The sequence below is a fragment of the Octopus bimaculoides genome, chromosome 7 (assembly GCF_046866305.1).
Source record: "Octopus bimaculoides isolate indiv1 chromosome 7, ASM4686630v1, whole genome shotgun sequence".
Lineage (NCBI taxonomy): Eukaryota > Metazoa > Mollusca > Cephalopoda > Octopoda > Octopodidae > Octopus > Octopus bimaculoides.
The window spans coordinates 76,798,817-76,804,112 of NC_142934.1; positions in this window are offsets into that span (position 1 = coordinate 76,798,817).

The following is a 5,296-nucleotide window of genomic DNA, read 5'->3' on the forward strand; positions in this document are numbered from 1 at the left end:
GGCATTGTCTCTGGATCTGCTAGTATGTTGTTAAAGTTTTCTGCCAGCTTTTTATGCATTCCTGGCAGGTGTTTTAACCAGAAATTGGGGATCTTGTCGTGTCCAGGTGCCTTCCAGTTGCTTAGTCTTTGCAGTGTCTGGGTGACCTCTTCAGTTGTTATAGGGGCCCAGAGTTGCTCAGGTGCTAAGTTCGTTGTTTTAATGGTCCTTTTCTGGGGTTGTTGCTTCACCGACCATATTTGTTTCCAGAATTTCTCTAGTTCTTCTGCTGTTGGTGCTGAAGTAATGTCTATTTTATTTTTACCCAGTTCTTGGTAGAGTTTTTTGGGGTTGGATTTGAACTGTTTGTTTTGTTCAAAGAAACGTTGGCGTTTCTCATACCGGCGGATCCTTTGTGCTTTGGCAAGGATGTCTTGCTTTAGTTTTTCTTTTGCCTCAGGTAAGTCTTTTTCTGTAATGCTGTATTTCTACAGTTTTTTTTTGTTTTCTTCTTGTTACTTAGTAGTGTTGATTGTTTACTAATTTCGTTGAGAATCGATAAATCTTTTCTCTTTTTTTAAAATTTTGTTCTGGATGTTATTTATCCACAAGGTCTGTTTGGGTGGTAGAACTCCTGTTCGGATGGGTTTGAGTGAGTATCCTGCTTCTTTTGTGGCTGCAGTGGCTGCCGCATATATTATGTCATTTAGCTCAGTGATATTGCCTGTTGTTTCTGTGGTTGTTAGTTCCGTGACGGCCAGGTTTATGCTATTTATTATTGATGTTGTCTTATTGTCTATTTTGATTTTTGGGAGATATAATCTGTGGTCCATTCTAAGATCTGTGGTTTTCAGTTCTTTGGTTATTCTCATTTTCATAGTATCGTAATTATTAGGTTTCCCTTCGTTATTTCCAGGCTTTATATTTGTTTTGCCTTCCTTTTCATTCATATGTTTGTCTGTGGTGTTCTGGATTGGTGCTTTTTGTACACTATTATACATCTCTACGGTCTGGGTTTGTTGTTTTTTGTTTACTTCGTTTTTGCCGGAAATGTTACGTTTGTCCTCGTGTTTTGCTATCTCAGTGTTTATATTATTATTTGGCATTGTTGTGTGACTACTATCTAGATTTTCCTGATGTATTTTTTCTTTCAATTGTTCTATTTCTATTTCTGATATTTTTTTTGCTTTTAGAATATATCTTCTTATGTTAGCTAGTTTGTTAGGGTTCATTGTTTTATCGAGGTCCTATATTTACATTATTTTTCTTCCATATTTTATATGTATGTGTTGTTGCGTTTTCGTTTTTTGGGTAGAGCACTGCTGTGAAATAGGCGTGTAGGATCGAAATGTGTTCCGCACGTGTCCATTTATGCCGTTTTGGTTTTGTTTGCGGGACATGAGGAACAACGTCCGGCCCTTTATTTTGACGGTCATCGTTTTCGTAGGGTACCTGTTCGTTTATTTCTGTTGTCAGATTGTTTTGCACGTTCATATCTTCGTACTTTTTTCGTAACAAGCTTACAGTACGTACTTCTCGGTTTTTATTTTTGGGTGGAATAATACCGGTGTTATTTAATCTGTTTGTAATTTTTTTGTACATGGTGTTTTTGGGTTCGAAGATGGTCTGATTTTGATGTAACACGTGTGTTTACGATCGCTGTGCGGGTAGTGGAGGTATCAAGTTAAAATACATCATTATATTTGGAAAAATAGAAATAAATTTCAATGAGTATTACTTCAAAGTGACACGGGTATAATATACGAAGTCAAGTCTACCCATCACGACTACCTGTGTGATAAAAAGTAGACCAGGCACATGCATCACAACCATATGTGCGCGATATGATCTCATATCAAGATAAATAGCGCATGACCTTGCAGGTGGGACCCAGTTAGAGTTTTCTTCAGGTCGAATAGCCCATCCCGCTCAAAAGATTCCTGAATAAGAGTTATTTAAGGACGTTGAACAAAACACCCCTGTTTTCAAAGGTGAATTATCCAAACCCCAAAGAATTACTCTCAACACATGGCTACGATGTTCCCCTACTACTTCTGTTCGTGATCAGAGATGCGTATATCATCAGCCTCTAAGAGACGTGCTCAATTGGTAAGGTCAAACAAATGACAAGCAAATCTGTGGTATTGAGCAGAATATTTGCTGGAGCGCATCTTTTATACCAAGATAAAACAATGTACATAACAGCACTTCCAATCAGTTAAGATCAGAAGCCATTTGAGCCACTGCCTGATACAGCATCAGAGCATTTTATTATCCTTCGCCATTGTGGCAAATAAATGAAATCATCATCATCATTATTATTATTATTATTATTATTATTATTATTATTATTATTATTATTTTATGTTTGACTTTTGTTTTGCATTTGTACAAGTTGGATCCAAGTCTCACCCAGAGACCTCAAGAGACAACAAGTTAGAAGTTCATGTAGGTGTTATGCCTAGGGTACCATATATTTGGATTTGTACAGTTTTGTTCAAGTGAATGTTTAAGAAACCATAAGAAAATTATGTTTGCTTTAAAATTTGAGATCACATAGACAGTATTTTACGTAGGATATGGGCAGTTCCCATGAGCACTATCTTTTGGACTTCAGCCATTTTGGGGTTTCCTGGTATCTGAGCTAGGTAGTAATCAGCCCGTTTCGCTGTCATTCCCAGGGCACCTATGACAATAGGTATTGTTTTCGTCTTCAGATTCCACATTTTGCTAATTTCTATTTCAAGATCTTTATATTTGCTCAGTTTTTGGTAGGTCTTGACAGATACGTTTATATCAATTGGGACAGTCATATCAATGAGGAGGCATGATTTTTGTCTGAAGTCTTTCAGTATGATGTCTGGCCTATTTGCGTCTATCTTTCTGTCAGTTTGAATGGTGAAGTTCCAGAGGAGTGCAATGTGATCATTTTCAAGTACTGGGGGTGGTTTGTGTTCCCACCAGTTTTTATCATGGGGCAAGTCCAGGTTTTTGCATATTACCCAGTGAATATATTGTGCAGCTCTATCATGCCTGTTGAGATACTCTGTAGGCGCAAGCAGACTGCACATGGAGACAACATGATCGATGGTCTCATTTTGTTGTTGGCATATACGACATAATGGGGAGGTGCCGTTCTTTAATATGTTGGCCTGGTAGTTCTTTGTAGGTAGGCATTGATCTTGGGCTGCTATGATAAACCCCTCTGTTTCTGATTTCAATCCAGAGGCCATTAACCATTGGTGGGTAAGGGCTTTGTCAATATCTGCATTATTCGCTCTCTTTGGGTATTTGCCATTGAGAGGTTTTCCATGCCATTTTTCAGTCATAATAGCTAAGGCAGCAATTTTAGCACGGGTTTTCAAGCGCTTAGCTTTTTCTGTAGGTGTTTCTAGTTCGTCTAATTCTTGAATTTGTTGCAATTGGAATTCACTTAGATATTCCTTTGCCTGTTTTGTTACTGAGTAAGATGCTTTCTTGCTTTCATATTTTAAGACAAGTTTTAGCATCCAGTCCTCAGAGTTTTTCATATAGGTGTCTAGGCCAATTGTGGCTACCTTCATTGATAATGCCAGCTGTAGTAGTCCTCGACCTCCCTCTTTTCTTGGCAGATAAAGACGTTCTATATCTGCCTTAGGGTGGTGCATTCTATGCATTGTCAACAGTTTTCGTATTTTTCTGTCAACATTACATATTTCAGTAATTGACCAGTTAACGATGTTGAAACTGTAAGTCACGACTGGTATGGCTAGAGCATTGATCGCTTCGATCCTGTTTCTCGCGTTCAGCTCTGTCTTCAGTATTGCTCTCACCCTGCGATAACATTCTCTTCTGATCCTTTCCCTCATCACTGAGTGCTTGATATTGTCCCCTTCAATTACCCCTAGGTATTTGTAGCTCTCCGCTGGTTCTAACTCTTTTATGACATTTTGCTGGTCAAGGTTCACATTAGATGTATTTGTCATTTTTCCTTTGATAAAGATAGCTTTTGCACATTTATCAAGGCCAAATTGCATCCTGATGTCATCACTGAATTGTTTAACAATCGCTAGTAGGCCTTTGAGTTGTTGGTCATTTTTTGCAAAGAGCTTTAAATCATCCATGTAAATGAGATGATTTATATTTTTATCAAATATTTTATAACCATACTGTGCATCATTGAGCAATTTTGAGAGCGGTATTAGGGCTAGACAGAAGAGGAGTGGTGATAGTGAGTCACCCTGGAAAATGCCACATGAAATTCTTACATCTCCAGCATTTAGAGATTCATTGTCATTGGTCAACATCAGTGTGGTTCTCCATGATCTCATACTTACAGATAAAAAGTTTCGCAGAGTAGGAGCTATTTTATACATTTCCAGACATTTCCTAATCCAGCTATGTGGTAGGCTATCAAAGGCCTTTTTATAGTCTATCCAGGCTATTGACAAGTTTTTGTGTCGCTTGTGACAATCTTCTAAGATCATCTTATTGATGAGTAGCTGATCTTTACAACCATAAGATCCACGTTTACATCCCTTTTGCTCATTAGGGAATATGCTACTTTCTATTAAAAAACTATAGGTGTACTCGGTTAGGACAGATGTTAGCGTCTTATACATTGTTGTTAAGCAGGTTATGGGGCGATAATTTTTTGGTTCGTTTGTTTCCTCATTTTTTGGAAGCAGGAATGTTAAACCATTAACTAGCCAAGAGGGCATCAAACTAGGGTTTTGCAAAACATCGTTGTAAAGTTTTGTTAGCAGTTCATGGCTTTCTGGGAAGGCATTCAACCAGAAGTTAGGAATTTTATCCTTTCCTGGAGACTTCCATTTGCTTGACCTCCTGAGAGCAGATCTTATATCTTCTACCCTGACCCCCTCCCACTTTTGCTCCTCTAAGGAGTCTAGGTCTGTAGCTATTCTATCAATCCAAGGGGCCTTTTCATTGTGTGTTTTATCTTCTGCCCAGATTTTATTCCAAAATTCTTGCACTTCTTCTTTTGATGGGACAGACTTTATTGTTACTGGTGTTTTCCCTATCTTCCTGTAGAAATTTTTGGGGTTATTTTTGAACATGTTATTATCTCGGAAGAATTTAACACGCTTTTCATACCTTGCTATGCGGGCAGCTTTAGCACATACCTTTTGCTTGATGGTTTCTATGGTGGCATCAATGTCAACTATGGTTTTCATGTTATATTTTTTCTTTAGTTTTTGGGTCTTTGTAGGTTTGATACTCTTGTCAAATTTAAGGTTTTTCAAACATTCTATGTCAGATCTAAGCAGCTTAATTTGGTGTTGAATGCGTTCTTGCCAAGAAGGCTTTTTGTGGGAGT